Below are 16,509 nucleotides of genomic sequence, written 5' to 3'. Positions count from 1 at the left end.
ATGAATGCTCACAGGGACTTCAGTCTAGAAGGGCTCAGGGTGAACAGCATGGCATCTCTGTGAACCCATTGCAACAGGCCCTCAAGGCCAATGCATGACCATAAGGAAGAACTCTTTCAAGCACACATTCTTCCCCTGGAAACTTCATCACCAAGAAGTAAGACAGATCTACTAAGAACTCAAATTAGCAACGCAGGTAACATCTCATAAGTTTATAGAAAGAGAAAGCCAGAATCGTCATGACCAAGAGAAGAGTTTTATGGTTTTTGCCAGTCTCCACAGGGTCTATGGCAAGGTCTCAGGATCCTAGTTAACAGGACCAAGGAAGCTGTAGAGCAAAATATTAAAAGAAAAAGTAATGTTTTGCTTGGGCACTGTGATAAATTTTCAGTAAGGCAGAAAACTGGAAAATAAAAATAAAATATTCAAAAGAGAGGATTGGTCAGGATGAAAAGGACAGAAAGACCACTGGCTCTGATAGAAAACAGTAGGATACATCCAATCTAAGCAACAGAGACAAGCTAGGCTTCAAAAAAGATGAACCAAGGCTCAGAAACCTTTGGGAAATGCCATGTCAGTTACAGGGAAACAAAGTTCACACAACAGCAGACTTCTCATCAGAAACCCTCAGAGCCAGAAGGGAGTGGCCTGATATTTGTTAAGTGCTAAAAGACAGACAAAACCCTACACAGTGAACCATACTTCAGGAATGTGGGTGAAACCTTAAAATTTCTCAGAAGAAAACATGAAGAGAGTTTATCCAAAGCAAGATCACGCACAAAGAATGTAGAAGGAAGTTCTTCAAGCAGAAAGGCCACAAAACACTGAAAGGTTAGGAAGAAGAGGCCACGACACGTAGCTTAGTGGTAGCATGTTTAACTAGCCTGCATGAGGCCTTGATTTCAGTCCTGGGAGGAAGCAAGAGAGGAAAACATGAATAAATCAACCAATTTTTCTTCTCCTCTTGAGTCTACTGGATTATATAAAGCACACTACCCAAACATGGACCAAACAATTCTAATGTAAATGAGATAATCAACAGGGGAAATAATTCCAATGCAGTAAGTACCAATTAAAATAGCCCACATGAACAAAAACTTTATTAAGTGCGCAAAGAGACACTGAACACCAATAGTAAAGAACAAAAGAGCCTCTGATTTAGGGTACTGATTCTCCAGATTGGTCAGAGTAACCTAAGGCAAACATTAAAAGCCTGGAGTACGGCGACCCTCCAGAATGCACCAGACACCTGGGAGGTAAGATACTATAAGGACTCAAAGGGAGGGACCTCAGATGAAATGCCCAACAGTAGGGAGAGGGAACTTATAGAGCCCACCTCCAACAGGAAGACAGGGCATCAAGTGAGGGAGGAGGGTTGCCATCCCACAGTCAAAACTCTGACCCATAATTGTTCCTGTCTGAAACAACTGCAGGGATGGAAATGGAGAGGAACCTGAGGAAAACAAGGTCCAGCAACAGGCCCAAAGTAGAATCCAGCTCAAGGTGAGGTCCCAAGGCCTGACATTATTACTGAGGCTATGAAGTGCTCACAAAAAGGGACCTATCATGACATCTCTGAAAGACCCAACAAGCAGCTGAAAGAGTCAGATGCAGATATTTGCACCCAACCAATGGACAGAAGCTGTTGACCCTTGTGGTTGAACTAGGAGAAAGCTGCAGGAAGCTGAGGAGGGTGACCCTGTAGGAGAACCAGCAGTTTCAATTAACCTGACCCTGGAGATCTCTCAAACACTGGACCACCAACCAGGCAGCATACACACAGCTGATGTGAGGTCCCAACACACATATAGCTGAGGTCTGCCAGGTCTGGATTCAGTCAGAGAAGATGCACCTCACCCTCAAGAGACTGGAGGCCCCAGGGAGTTTAGAGGTATGGTTAGGTAGGGGGTGGAGGGTGGGGACATCCTCATGGAGACAGGGGGTAGGGAGGAAGTATAGGATGTGGAACAGTAGGAGGGTGGACTGGGGTGGGAAATAAAATCTGGAGTGTAAATAAATAAATAAATAAAAGACCAAAAAAAAAAAAAGCCTGAAGTAAAGGCAACATCTGCTTTGACTCATTTTCAAAGTCCAATAAGACTAAAATGAATATTACAAGTCTCTAAAACTGTTTAATTATTATATGTTCTAATAGAGTTAGAATCCTGTTCTTGTAATAGAACATTCTGATGAATGAACCATCCATGTAGCATTGAGGTGTATTCAGCTAGAGGTATCTTTAGTAAATGGGATCATTCCTGCTGCAGGAAAAAAGTAGACTAAGTCTCTAAGCCTAGCATATTTCACCATATCCAGAGAGTTCAAACAAACTCCTATTATTCTTTCTTTTTTCTCTCCAGCACTCTCCCTTCAAGATATAGACCTAACAGAGTAGAAGAGGAAATAAATATGGGGTAAACAAGTAACAATACAGGTCTCTCTAAAAGTCATATGGAGACCTCCTCCTGTAGAAGATTCCATACTCATATTTATATGTGGATATATATTACATACATACATACATACATACATAGAGGGAGAAAGTGTGTGTGTGTGTGTGTGTGTGTGTGTGTGTGTGTGTGTGTGTGTGTGTGTGGTGTGTTAAGTTACTCTATAACAGGTCAATAATGCCCCTATACTACATACCACTAGGCATCTATTAGATAAAAATCCAGTGCCGGAGTAGGTTTCCTCTTTTGAAATTGTTGCCTAATGAGGTACCATAAATCCCCAAAATATTACTATTGGCAATGTTCTTGATTACCCTCCAGAACTTGATGCTAAGAGCCTATTGTCCCATTGTTGAGTTGCTGAACGTGGAAAATAAGCTGATAATGATCTAGAAGCTTCACTCCTACTTCTTAGTTTTCACAGTGCTAGAAGGACCTATGCATGCTAGATGATTAAAAGAATTATCATTAATAGTACCCAGCTGTGAACCCTGCAAGCTACAGTGAAGACTGGCTTGGCAAGATAAGCCCACCAGTACAATAGCAGCAGGAACATTGTGGGAGTAACCAACCACTTTCGAATTTTATTTAACTCTCTCTCCATGAGACAAAACCCATACCTGCTACCATTGTTGGGCCAAGATCTATCTATAGATAGACAGGTCACAGACCCTAGGAGAAAATCTACAACTATTATTTTTCTAAAACAGTACTAAACTGACTTTAATGACTTATCATTTTACCCATTATTTTAACTCTCACCAGAGAAGCTTCTATTTGCAGTACATAATTATTAACACAGAGACTCACAACTGGCCAAGGTACAGAGAATAAGAGGCTTTAGAAAGCTCAGCCCTAACGAGAACATATACACTATACAAAAACTCTCTGATGGATACAGTATGACAGCTGCACATATGAACTCACAGTGGTTGGAACAGAATGCCCAAAATCTGTGCAAATCCAAGTCAGGCCAAAGACCGGCACAGAAATGGGTGTTAGACATGAAGTCTCACCCCTAGCCAAAAAGCTTCTGGAAGAATGGGTCAGTTTTGTCTAAGATTGCTGCCTCTGATAAGTCAACAGTTCTCTAGTAGGTCACATATCCAAGAATATTTGAACAGCACAAATTGGTTCCAATGTTTTTTTTTAAAGATTTATTTGTCATATGTATATATATATACATATATATGGCTATATATTTATTTGTCATATATATATGTATATATACATATATATATGGCTATATATTTATTTGTCATATATACACACACACATACACACACACACACACACACACACACACACACTATAGCTGTCTTCAGACACACCGGAAGAGGGCATCAGATCTCATTACAGATGGTTGTGAACCACCATGTGGTTGCTGGGATTTGAACTCAGGACCTCTAGAAGAGCAGTCCGTGCTCTTAACCACTGAGTCATCTCTCCAGCCCCTCCCCAGTGTTTTTTTTTAAGACTACAAAGTTGAATTGGTAGATAAAGAACAGATATGGAAACTAGACAGAAGTAATAAAATAGTTTAAATAATAAGTTTACAAAAAGAGATAAGACATCAAATATGTTAAATATTTGTTAATTAATGTGGCAATAATTATTTTAATAGAAAGTAAGTGGAGAAACTGGAAGCATCATACACTGCTGGTAGAAATGCCAAAAAAGCCGGGCATGGTGGCGCACGCCTTTAATCCCTGCACTCGGGAGGCAGAGGCAGGCGGATTTCTGAGTTCAAGGCCAGCCTGGTCTACAGAATGAGTTCCAGGACAGCCAGGGCTATACAGAGAAACCCTGTCTCGAAAAACCAAAAAAAAAAAAAAAAAAAAGAAAGAAAAAAAAAGAAATGCCAAAAAAAGTATAGCCACTGTGGAAAACAGTTCAATAGTTCCTCAGAAAGTTAAACAGAATTGTCACATGACCTAACACTGCTGCGAACATACTCAAAACTGAAAGTAGGTATCCAATCAAAAACTTGGACACAGATATCATGACTGCACTACATGCAAAAGCCAGTAGGCAAAAACAACCCACATGTCCACATGTGCTATGGAATACTATTCTATCTTTAAAGGCAATATTGACATGTGCTGAAACATTCATAGACCTAGAAACACTGTGCTAAGTAGAAACAGCTTGGGACAAAGGTTATAAATTCCATGGCTGCATTTTTATGAAATTATCAGCAATAAATCCATAGAGTCAGAAAGCAGATTAGTGGATACCAAGTGCTAGGGGAGGAAAGAAAAACAACTTATTGACAGGTTTTCTTTTCAGGTGATGAAGTAGTCTAGGACCATATGAGTGTGGCGACTACATAACATGGGGATATGGTAAATATCACTGAACCAGACCCCCTCTATGCTGTGTAAATTTTACCCACAGAATTTATCACATTGAAATTAAGGACATAATGCTCCAGTGCCAACAATGAAAATTCATATCATATTCATAAAAATAATACTTGAGAGCCTGTCACTCAGTCAGAACTAATGTTCTCTCTTGAATGCTCCTACAATCCTTTGTCCACTACTGTATAGAAGTGTCCATAGCATAACAGACAGTATGCTTATGGCTTTCACACTGCCCAGCTCTCTTCAGCCATCTTTTACCTCATCTCACCTTCCTCACTCCTCAGTCTGCCCTCTCCTACACCCTGGAGGCACACTTTCGTCTATGTGCACATGTCTCAGTACCCGGCAGTGTGGATGCTCACTAAGTCTGCCAAGTGAAGGGAAGGAGAGACAAACCATGAGTGACCGGCAGAACAGCCTGTAACCATCATAAAGGCGAAAGTCATTACCAACTTACCTCTGTATTTAGAGGTGGAATTTGTTACACTAAATTTACTCCAATCTGAGTATTTGACTGTTCATTTTTTTAAGCATGCCAATTCTCAGAACAATCTGAAATCCAAGTTAACTTTGATCGTTTTAATTTTTAAGAAAATGCATCTCATCCCCTTTTTGAAAGGACTCAAAAAAAAAAAGGCAGCAGTAAAAATGGTCAGAGTTCACTTTATCCACTGTTGTTCTCCTAAGAGGCAAGGAAACGAGAGTATCAGCCAGATAAGTTATTTTTTAAATTTTCTATCAAATAATGTGTTAAGAAAAATTTGTTTAAATAGGAGTATTATCATTCCTTTAACTGAATATTCACATAAATATAAGAAAAAATAGATGATAAATTTTGTTTCTTAGACATAGCTGTGCACCAGTTTCTTAATGAGATGACTTAAATGATCCTACTTCTTTTACATTGTATGATATGCAAAACAACGTGTGTTTTGAGTATTTGTTCTACACAAAAAGAAACATTACTTACTAAATCAAAATAACTCAAAGACAATGTTTGAGGGTTCTTTTTGACATATATATGTGTATAATGTATATTATAGATGCTGTTCTCTGTGAAACTAGAGTTACAAGTGACCTTGCCCCACCTGATGCTGGTGCTGAGAACCAAACTCAGGTCCTCTAGAAGAGCAGGAAGTGCTCTTAACCACTCTCCAGTCAAGTCATCTTAAGCCATCTCTAGAGTCCTCCATGTTGATTTTAACACACACCTTGGTAACTTTGTAATAGTTTATTTTGAGTTTTAGATAAACAGTCCACTTTTTGATTTCCTGGCATTTACCAGACATATTATCAGTAACACTATTAGAATGCTGAGCAATATTAACCTCTAGAATACCCAAGATATAAGATACAATTTGGGAAACTAATGAAACTCAAGAAGAACGAAGACCAAAGTGTGGACACTTTGCCCCTTCTTAGAATTGGGAACAAAACACCCATGGAAGGAGTTATAGAGACAAAGTTTGGAGCTGAGACAAAAGGATGGACCATCTAGAGACTGCCATATCCAGGGATCCATCCCATAATCAGCCTCCAAACGCTAACAGCATTGCATACACTAGCAAGATTTTGCTGAAAGGACCCTGATATAGCTGTCTCTTGTGAGGCTATGCCGGGGCCTAGCAAACACAGAAGTGGATACTCACAGTCAGCTATTGGATGGATCACAGGGCCCCCAATGGAGGAGCTAGAGAAAGTATCCAAGGAGCTAAAGGGATCTGCAACCCCATAGGTGGAACAACAATATGAACTAACCAGTACCCCCCGGAGCTCATGTCTCTAGCTGCATATGTATCAGAAGATGGCTTAGTCAGCCATCATTGGGAAGAGAGGCCCATTGGACTTGCAAACTTTATATGCCTCAGTACAGGGGAATGCCAGGGCCAAGAAGTGGGAGTGGGTGGGTAGGGGAGTGGGGTGGGAGGGTATGGGGGACTTTTGGGATAGCACTGGAAATGTAAATGAAGACAATACCTAATTAAAAAAATATTAACCTGTAGACCAGAGATTTGTAAAAATTGTCAGGAAATACCTAATTATGAGATTTAATATTCTCTCTTAAATGCATTATGCTTCGGCAGAAAGGAAGAATTTTCCATCTTTTCAGACCTTCCCCTTCTATCACTTAGAAACAGCATTGAAAACTCGGTCTCTATCATATACAGCCCATTTCCAAATGGAACTTTTAAGCCATTTTTCCTGCCAGCTATTAAAAGGAAACAAAGATGCCCTGTTGGTTTAAAACACTGTACTACATAGAAAACCAGGTTTCTTGATTTTTTTTTTTTTAACCAGAGAAAAACCCTGAATTCCTTTAGTAAGTTTGACCATTCACTGCAAAAAACATTCGAATAATAAAGATATTCAAACAGAGGTAGAAGCAAGGCATCCACCCTGAGAAGGCATCGTCCAAATCCAGTCAGGCCTTTAAGATTTGGTTTGGTTTTGGTTTTGGTTTTGGTTTTAGTTTTGGTTTTGGTTTTGGTTTGATTTGGGTTTTGGTTTTGGTCTTGGTTTGGTATTACCTGTCCCAGGATAGCCTCAAACCCACCAATAGCCAAGGATTACCTTTAGCTTACAATCCTCCTTCTCCCTCCTCCCAACACCACCACCACCCCCACCCCAAGTGCTGGAGTTGCAGGTGTGTCACCATTCCATGTTTTTGCTGTGCAAAAGGGACATTGTGCATGGACAGCAAGCAATCCACTGACTGGATACATCCAAAGGCTCAGACCTTGAAGGTCTTGCCGCTGGTTTTATTCTCTCATCTCAGGAGGTGCAAACTCATCTAACAATTGAGTAGACAGCAGCTTCTATCTTACTATTAAGGTCTCTGTGTTCAGAGAAACATACTATTTTCTGTCCCCATGAGAGCTGGCAATAGTCATCACGTGATAAATACTTGTTGGTTGGAAGGGTCATTTAAGACATATTTAATCTGAATAATAATGGATTTATTATTCCTGGAGGGGTTTGGTAGACAGATCATTTTTTTCCTAAAATGACTACTATGCCTCCTCGATTATAAGTTCTGTCCAATTAGCTCTCTAAATGTATATCATGAAAGCCTTTATTTAAATAAGCTTTCCTTCTGATGCCCCTCTGCAGCCCATTCCAGGAAGTGTTGCTTCCACCCACAAACAGCCCCCTTGGAACACTACTGTTTTCTTTTTGGCAAATATTTCTCAAAGTTTATTTCCAAAGATACTTCATTTAAATAAATGTAAAGATTCAAGACATAATCCTACAGCATTAGGTGAAATATTATTTTCCTTTCTATCTCTAAAAGCACAACTCCATTTCTTCCAGAACTTTCTGTTAACCAAAGACACTCTCCAGCTTGTTCTTTTGTATTTGATGTGGCTTTATTTCCAGTTTTGTTTTGAGCTCTGCAGCTTCCTAAGACTTTGCCTCATAGCACCACTTTAAAATTCTTATACTGGACAGTTAAGGCAACCTTTCCATTGGGTGACAGACAGTTAGGACGACCTTGCACCTACCTGCTGGGGTCAATTTTACAGACATTGTAATTCACCAGCTTTAAAGTACTTTTTAAACCATTCACATAAGCTAAAGTATCTATACTTTGCCTCAGTGTCCTATGATACAGAACAAACTCCTCAGCCCCTTAGTCTGTCAGTGAAAGTATCACAAACACCCAACACACCCAACACACAGGGAGCTCACCAAGCTTTGCCAGTCCTATGGGCTCTGGAGATGAGATCCTTCATAGCATTTTGAATGAGGATTTCCCTAACTGGTAAGAGCAAAAAAATTGAGACAGTACTGAAAATACTAATTTTTCTATATGACTGATTATTGCTTAAAAATGTGTAAGCTAGCATCTTAATATTCTCCCCTTTTCCTACCAAATACTGTAATTTTAAATTATAGTATTTTTAAAAGAAAAATATTGAATATCCTTAAACAGCTCTGAGCCCAGAGGTCTTAGCTGCTTTAACAGCTCTTAATACATTTCTCTGTGGATGGACAGCTACTTCTTTCTGCTGTTTTATTATGCCAAAAATAAAAACAAACTAAAACATAGAAGGCATAAGAAGCATTTTAGATAATGCAATCCACTTCAATCCGCCATTCAGGTTAGCACATCCCAAGACTGAGAGGCAGGCACACAGCAGAGCTGGGGGCATCGGCCTTTAATCATTCTAATGACATTAGAGGATGGAGCAGTGAAGCCCAGGCCAGGGAGAGCCTTTGCGGTCTGCTTCCTAAGTGAGTGCTTTCATGGCTATGTTATACATTAATCTGAAATGGAAACAAACTATCTCTAAACATAATCAAAAGCACAGGATCTATAAAGATTTGAGGAGTTTTATACCAGTTACTTCTCAAATAACAGCATTAGAATTTTAATATATAGAAAATTTTATCATGATATATCTAATTTAGAGGTCTCAAAAAATAGATATAATTCTATAGCTGTGTTCTCTTTAACGTTTAGCTCCCTTGGTTGGCATCTAAAATTAATTAACATTTCATATCTCAGTAGTCATGAAAATAACATAGTATAACATTACATGACAGGAACTCCAATTTCACCACCAAAAAAAAAAAAAAGACTTGAAATCAGATTGCCTTGATTACTTTTCTTAACAACAAAGCGCATTCAGACAGAGGTGAGTAATAACGGTCCTCACCATTGCACAAAATTAGCATTTCCAAAGGTCAGCACTGTGATCCGACCATACTTCCAGTCACTTCCATTCATACAACTGCACTGTTCAGCTGCAGGTGTGTATGTTCCCTCGCACCTGAAACCTGCGCACCTGTGAGTCTACCCAGCGGTGTGCTCTGCTGTTTTTAACTAACTAGTTCATTGGCAAGAAGGGTGTCAATTAAGGCAATCACTGTCCATATGGTCATTCAATGCTCTGTGGGTCAGACTAGCCACTTTATTTTTGCCCTATTTCATAATGTCTCTCTACAAATGATCAACTCCTAGGGCATTAACATAAGGGCCATTTGTACTTGATGTAGAAATAAAAAGACATAAAATTTGGCTTAAACAAGGAAAGACTAAGTGGACAGCCCATAGATTGATCATTTCTTCGCTTTACTTATTCCATTCTAATTCTGTCTCTACCTCTTATATTAAAGTCTAACCATATATATTTAATTCAGTTCTTTAAATTTTCAGCAGACAACTTCAATGCTAACCCACCACTGCCCTGTCTGAAAATCTTTGATGTCACAGCATAATAGCTTCTGAAAGAACAGCGCTAATACCTAATGTAACATGAAACCAAGGCTCTGCACTGGGGCTGTCTGCTGTCAGAAGCAAGCAGTCTCAATGCTGCTCCACAGAAGTGACAAGGTTAGGGCCTATCTATACAACATCTTCGACTCCCAATGGGAACTTCTGATTATCACAAACTATGACAGCCTGCTTCTCTCTCTCTCTCTCTCTCTCTCTCTCTCTCTCTCTCTCTCTCTCTCTCTCTCTCTCTCGGAAACAAAAATAAATTACATGCTAATGTTAGATGATGCATATGGCTTAATTTTGTTCTGGAGTATATAAGTTGCACACTTACAGGCTCTGGTGATTTCAAAAAATATTAATATAGGCTGGCAAGTGATGGCACGTGCCTTTAATCCCAGCACTCAGGAAGCAGAGGCAGGCAAATCTCTGTGAGTTCAATGCATGCTCTACAAGGCTAGTTCCAGGATAGTTAGGGTTATACATAGAAACCCTGTCCAAAAAAAAAAAAAAAGGCTAAATGAAAATGGCTATATTTTCTACTAAGAAACAACTCGGGCATCATTTTATCACATTTTTGTATAATTTTATACAAAAATTATATAGCATATTCAGCTTGGAAATCATTCTCCAGACCTTCCCTGTGGGGTGGCTGTCTATAACACCAGCATATCTATGTAAGCCTGGGCACTTGAGGCCAGGGGTCTATGCATACAGAAAAGGAAACAGTAAGCTAGGCCAGCGCAATTGGCCAAGAAGACACCAGGACACATATTGTCCCCTTTACTTACTAACCAGATAAAAATACAGTGCTTTCTGTATTATTTCCACCTTACCAAACACCTACAAAGAGACAAACTGAATACTATTTATCTACCTCAGCAATATCTACTCTGAAACACTGGGCATCTTTGCTCCTGTCATGACAATGCACACTGCTTGCATTATTCATTAAGCAGACAATTTTTTGCTTCAATTTTCTTGAAATTTTTAAAATTCTCTTAATGTCCATATTATATAAGACCTATAAGGAAAAATAAAGTCATATTGGGAGACTTTCAAAATAGAAAAATAAATGACAAATACAATAAGGTCACAGGGTTGGAAGACTGGACATTTTAAAGAATCATTTCTACCTAAATTTTTTTCTTACATAAATATAAACAAATTACATCAAGAACGCTAGGTCATTCTTTTATATGTATGGAATGTAATCCTAAATTCATACAAAAATGCAATGGGACAAGAAGCACTAAAATACTCTTGAAAAATAAGAACCAGGTAACAAGATTTAGCCTATGAGGCACCAAGACTCACTGCAAAGCAAATATGAGGAAGACAGGGAGGCAGAAATGCAGGCACAGACAGGCGCATGGAAGCACACAAGTGCAGGCACAGACAGGCGCATGGGAGCACACAAGTGCAGGCACAGACAGGCGCATCAGAGGACACAATAAACATTCCAAAAAAAATTCTGAGCAACAGCTGATAGGTGGCAAAGGTAAATTGTACAATCATGAGGGAGAGGTAAGTTTTTAATAAATTGTGTGGAATAGCTGGAGATCCATAAGAAGATACAAAATGCCTGTATTCAAATAATATGCCAAAATACATTCTGGTTCAGTGAAGATCAGTGTAGAACACACTAGAGATTATTTTATGGCCTCAGATAGAGAAGCCCAGAAAGTCACTAGACATAAAGAAAAATATCAATAAATATTCAACTACAAAAAAAACTAAAAACATCTTCCCATTGGAAGATTCTCTACATTAGAAGACAAACCAAGTGCTGGAAAGATGGCTCAGTGGCTAAGAACACTTGATGTTCTTGCAGAGGACCTAGGTTCATGTCCTGGTGCCCACATGGCAACTTATAACTTGTCCGTACTCCAGTTCCAGAGGATCCAACAGCCCATTCTGGCTTTCTTGGGCACTAGGTACATACATGGTCCACATATATGCAGGCAAAATACTCATACATATTAAAAATACAAATAAATTTAGAGACTTCACTAGATGAGATAGAATAGACATGTGAAAAGCTCCTTTTCAAAATTACAAAGTATGTGCATGCTATTTTTAAGGTTAGTTAAGAATTAGAATCAGTCTCTCTCACAGACCATACAAGAGACAGCCTACATTACAAAATCCCCTGCCTCACAAACAATTCTGGCACCTCAAAGCACTAAGTCACATCTTCTGTAACAGCAGTTTTAGAGAGATTTTTAAAACACTGGTTTTAAAGAGATTCCTTCCTTTGAATTAAAACCTAATCTTTTTGACATGAAAGTTCCTCCAGAGACAATGCACTAAGCAGGGAACTGAGGCTATCAGCAATTTCTGAAGGGTTACAATGTGAAGAAGACTGGAAATTCTTAGATTTAGAATAAATACTTTATGTCTCCTAATAATACTCTTATATTAAAGATCTTTATCCCATTTGATCGTCTCCCTAAAATAGATTAGTTTTTAAGATGAGGAGAAAATGCTTCAAAGTGTTAAGTAACTAATGGAAAAAACATTTAAATTAAACACAAAAAAAGAAAGACAGGATGGAATAAGAGGAGAAAGCAGGAGGTTGTTTTTCCAAATTTATAGTTTTAAAAACAGAGTCTCAGATACACTCAAATTCTATGTTCAAATATAGATATATAGATAGATAGATAGATGTGTGTGTGTGAATGAATATGATCTCACTTCTTAAACTGGTAAATTAAATGAGCATAAATCAAAAGGTTTTAACTGTATTACACCCTCTGTAGCCATGCGCTGTTTTCCACTGTACTGTTTCTTGTATGGCTTCTCATTTTTTCTTTCTATCAAAGCTTTCTTGTCACACAGGTCCTGGTTCTAGTGTCTGTATGTGTCTTAGCTAGTAGGAATGGGACAGTTGGGGCTTACAGTAACTGTATGCTTTGCTTTGAAAATCAACTAGCTGAGTTCTAAGTTGGCTGTACCATGATGTTACATTACCATTAGCAAGGAATGAGCATTCCAGTTTCTTCACAAGCTTATCCACATTTGTTGGCTTCTGCTCATATTGAGACTGGGATGTGTGAAGTTGTGAAGCAGCAGTTCGCTGTGATTTTAACTAGCACTCCCTAATGCTTGATGATATTCAGCATCGTGTGTGTGTGTGTGTGTGTGTGTGTGTGTGTGTGTGTGTCCATGCATATTGGCTAGGTAGCTATATTATTTGGAAAAATACTGGTTGATTTTTCTGCCCTTTATCAAAGTTCCCTTTTTTCTTAGAATTTGTTTTAATATGTGGAGGGACAACAACATTATGGTGCTGTCTTTTCATTGCTAAGAGCTCTGAGGATTTTTATGGGCATAGACACCTTATCAGACACGTGACCTGTAAAAATTACCTCCTTTCTCCATGTTATCCTTAACTCCTTGGTGGTTTCCTTTGAAGCACAAAATTCTTAATGTTGATGAAGTCCAATTTCTTTTCTTTTCACAGCATTTACAAGAAACCATTCTCTATACCAAGCTTACAGAAATGCAGTCGCTATTTCTTCTATGAGTTGAATCTCTCACATTTAAGTCCTAGCACATTTGAAGTTAATGTATATGATGTAAGGTAAGAGTTCAGCTTCATTTGTAGGGATATTTTATCACCTAAGTCCCAGCTGTTGAAGACTGTTTTCTCATCATGAGTGGTGAGGCCTTGCAAAGCAAGTGTGATGATCTCACTCAGTCTCTATCATTGATGTGATCACTAAACCTAGGAATGTCTAGTCATGGCTTCTTATCAATGAACTCAGCCTGAAATTAGAGTTTAATGAATCACCATACTAATCATTCAATTGAATGTAGAGATTTTTTTTAATCTTATCTTTAATTTTACTACCTACAAATTGGAACTAATTTTAGGACAGCCTCAAGTAACTGACTGCTAGTAGCCAAGAAGCCCTCTAGATGCTTCTTCGATACTTTTATGAAACCTGTCTTTTTACTACTTACAGAACAGGAGACATAGTATCTTTATACCTTTTACCTTTCAACTACTTAAAGTGTGGTCCCAGGCAGCAGCACAGAGGAAAAGCAGCAGAGACATGGCCTAAGGGTTTTTGGGGAATGTACTAAATCTTAAGCCTTACTCCTAATAGATTCAGAATCTGAATTTTACTAAAGTAACATACATGCCTGCTTAAATTTAAAAAGCAATTTTCTAGTTGATAAAATTTATAATGTTCTAGAATTATTAGAACATTGCCTAAAAGAATATGATTTTAAGTACCAAGACAGCATGCCCAGATCTATACAGAAAGATACCATATGGACCAAGCGTTCAGCAGGAAGAGAACAAGTCCTATCTTGTTACTGTCTTTCTGGATGAGTGGATGTTCAGCACAGTGTTTATAATCGGCCTCAAACATCCTTACCATATTGTATGGTTCTTAAGGCAGGAGCCTCTCAGAATCACCCTTGGAGTCGTTAGTGCCTCTCTGATAAATAGAAGGTACTTTATGTATTTGTTGAATTATATTCAACTAAGCCTTGTAAATATATAATGACTGCAAACTATATGCCGAACACTCAACCATTTCTAATAACTAATGTGTTAAATGCTATAATCAGATCCAAAAAGATCACAAAACTTTTAAAACATAAGAAAAATGTAGAATATAGCCCATGGGTACATAAAAGTAGAAAACAATTTTAAAATCATATCAATTATGATACCAATATTTTAGAGGGTTCTTTGGCATTTATTTATTTTGTGTGTGTATGGTGCTGGAGTGTGAGGAGGTCAGAAGACAGCTTTTGGGAGTTCTCTCCTTCCACCATGTGAGTTCTAGGATTAAAACTCAGATCCTCAGCCTTGAGGTACCTCATTGGCCTCAATATATTTTTTAAACCAAGAGAAAAAGAGGATTCCATAGTAAAATACAAATTACAAAAACTGACTCGAGGAAGGATAGCACAATGAATAGATCAATAAAATGCAACTGAATCTCTAGGTCTTTAAAATGTATAGTGATAAAATAGTTCTATAGTTAGGATTTGATTTTGGCTTTTTTTTAACCATTAAAGAAATCATAAATTCCTATGCTCTCCCCATGATTCCAGAACATTCCTATTGCCCTAGCTCTATAATTATGGCATTAAGATACATGAATTGTGGATATAAATTCATGTATACATATAACTCAGATTCAGCAATATGCATTTATACACAATATAATCAGCTAGTTTGATAAAGGTATATAAGGAAGTTTAAGCACTAGAATATCTATCAAAATGTTTCGCCACTATACTAATAATATTAAGGGGGAAAATTTATGTGATCAGTAAATGCCAAAAAAAATTGTTTGAGGAAACCATATGACCATATAATCCAAAATAACTCAAGAAAGAAAGATCACATGAATGCAGCCAGAGAATGTCTATATGAAATAAAGAAAAGGTCTTGCACTGAGGTACAAGGCAGCCAGCACAGTACAAGTCACAGTAAATAAAAGGCTTATGAGTTTGAGTTGGCAGCAAGATTAATGAGTCAACAGTAAGAGGTGGCTTCCATTAAAGGGGGGGCGGTTCTATTAATAGGCAATTATCTAGGACAAGAAAGGTGATAATTCCTAGTACTCTATAACAGTTGTACTTAAAGTCTCAAATCCTTGGCCACTATGTCTTAACAATGTCACCTTAAGTAAATTCTTTAATTCTTAAGTGCCCTCCATCTATAAACCATAAATAATAGCACATACTTTGCTGGGTTAAGGAAAACTTATATGAGATAATACTTGAAACATATCTTCATTGAACATATCAAACAAAAAATGGGACTTTTTTTTTCTACATTCATTTACTTTGTGTGTGTATGTGTGAGCATGGCATATACTCCATATGCCATGGAGTAAATATGGAACTCAGAGGATGACTTGTAGGATAGATACAGTCCTGTCCTTTTACCATGTGAGTTCCAGAAACTGAACTCAGGTTATTAGATTTGATGGCAAAATATCCTTGCTCTCTATGGCTTAGATCTTGCCATACCCAAATCCAATAAAGTACTCCAGGTATTCTTTCACTGAGCAGTACCTGCCAAGCACCTCTGATGTGCCAGACACAAATTAACTAGCCGCACAAATGTCCAGATGGAGGTTAAGTTATGGCGTACAGGAGGTCATTTGCATAACTGCTCCCCTGTCAGCAATGGATAATCACGAGGACTAGCATCATGAAAGGATGACTGGTGCAGTCCTTCAGCTTTAGGTGTGTTTCATAATGCAAAAAGGCTGAGTTTATAACCCAAACAACATGTACCCAGAATGCACTCTCATGTGCCCACGGGTGGCTGCAGGGACTCCTGTCACCTGCAGCACAACCCTCATGGCATCCAGCACACTGGAAGTTTCTGCAGTTCCACAGCTTGCTTCTTTAATATCACTTCACCATCAGTTTAGACGATGACCCAGGATCCCCTAGTGATGCTTCTCCTATACCTCTCCCCAGTGCCATC

At 38.4% G+C, this 16,509-nt stretch overlaps 1 protein-coding gene across 4 annotated transcripts in view; it reads right to left on the bottom strand.

Annotated features, from left to right (window-relative positions):
- Sox6 (SRY-box transcription factor 6) overlaps window positions 1-16,509 on the bottom strand; it is a 592,637-nt gene that overhangs the window by 509,504 nt on the left and 66,624 nt on the right. The window lies entirely within an intron of this gene.

The sequence above is a fragment of the Mus caroli genome, unplaced genomic scaffold (assembly GCF_978045245.1).
Source record: "Mus caroli unplaced genomic scaffold, Mus_caroli_1 scaffold_8, whole genome shotgun sequence".
NCBI classification, from domain to species: domain Eukaryota; kingdom Metazoa; phylum Chordata; class Mammalia; order Rodentia; family Muridae; genus Mus; species Mus caroli.
This window is presented reverse-complemented; position numbering and strand designations above follow the sequence as displayed.